We start from the raw sequence: 1,456 nt of genomic DNA, 5'->3' as shown, positions 1-1,456 counted from the left end.
TGTCTATGGTTCCTAAAAGAGGCAGATCTAGGTTTGCAGCTTAGCTATGTGGCTGGCTGGCTGGCTGCATTTCCAAGGCCCAAGAAACCCACACATTGCAGTGGCAGCTCAAAACACAGCGTGATATATTTGGAATTAAATTGCCATTTCCAGAATTAGAAGACCAAAGACCACAAAGGCAGTTATTGCCTGGCACCACCGCTGCCGGCCTGCGGCCCCTTGGGACAAAACCAGGAGGAAATCACAGCCCAAGGAGGCTCTGTAATTTAAGGAGCAGGATGAAAATCTCCCAGCCCCAAGGCAGGAGCAACAGTGGACAGCGCAGAGGACTGGGAACATGGCTGGCCCCCTCTCCCCAATTCCTCAACACACAGCTGGAGAAAGCTGCAAAGAGGGAGAATTAGGAACACGGGAAGCTGCCTTCTCCCAGACTGCCAGCCCATCTAGCCCAGTGTTGTCTACACTGACTGGCAGCAGCTTTCCACAGTGACTCTCCCAGCCCCCCGGGATTGAACCGTCTGCACGCCAAGTGTGTTTTGTGTATGTGCAAGGACTGGAGGCAGCTCCCTTTACTGCTGGGAGCTAAATGGGCTGCCCCCCCTATGCAGCACAAGGGGGGTGGGGTACAGCGCGACTATGAGGGCTCCCCCCCCACTGGCGAGTCATAGGTAAAGGTAAAGGGACCCCTGACCATTAGGTCCAGCCGTGGCTGACTCTGGGGTTGCCGCACTCATCTCACTTTCCTGGCCGAGGGAGCCGCCGTACAACTTCCGGGTCATGTGGGCAGCAGGACTAGGCCGCTTCTGGCGAACCAGAGTAGCGCACAGAAACGCCGTTTACCTTACCGCTGGAGTGGTACCTATTTATCTACTTGCACTTTGACGTGCTTTCAAACTGCTAGGTTGGCAGGAGCAGGGACCGAGCAACGGGAGCTCACCTCTCGTGGGGATTCGAACCGCCGACCTTCTGATTGGCAAGTCCTAGGCTCTGTGGTTTAACCCACAGTGCCACCCACCAAAGGCCATCTAGTGTGGTGGTTTCTAAAGTGGATGTGTCTTGCCTCCTGGGGGGGGGGAGGCAGTGGGATGACCTTGGTGGGAGCTCAGAGGCAAGGGGTCAGCTGGAAGTATAAATGCCTCTCAGACTTTGACAAGCTGGTATTACCGGATCAACTTCATCTGTTCTGTCGACTTAATTAAACTAAATAGTTTTAACTGGATTTTGAGCAAATGCGCAATTAATTGTGACCGTTTTAAATTTTATGGTGCTTATTATCCTCCTCAGTGGATAATAAGACCACTGTTCTGAACAATGCTTTTTTCAGGGTAGGGGGCACTGAAGCTGAGTTTCCACCCCCACCCCAGCTGCCAAAAAAAGTTTGGGAACCCCTGCCTAAGTCAGACCTTTCAGAGTCAGCAAACAGAATAACACCCTCACATAAGGAAGAAGAGCCTGG

The sequence above is a fragment of the Podarcis cretensis genome (assembly GCF_951804945.1).
Source record: "Podarcis cretensis genome assembly, chromosome: 15".
In the NCBI taxonomy this organism is placed as follows: domain Eukaryota; kingdom Metazoa; phylum Chordata; class Lepidosauria; order Squamata; family Lacertidae; genus Podarcis; species Podarcis cretensis.
Note: the sequence above shows the minus strand (reverse complement) of the source record.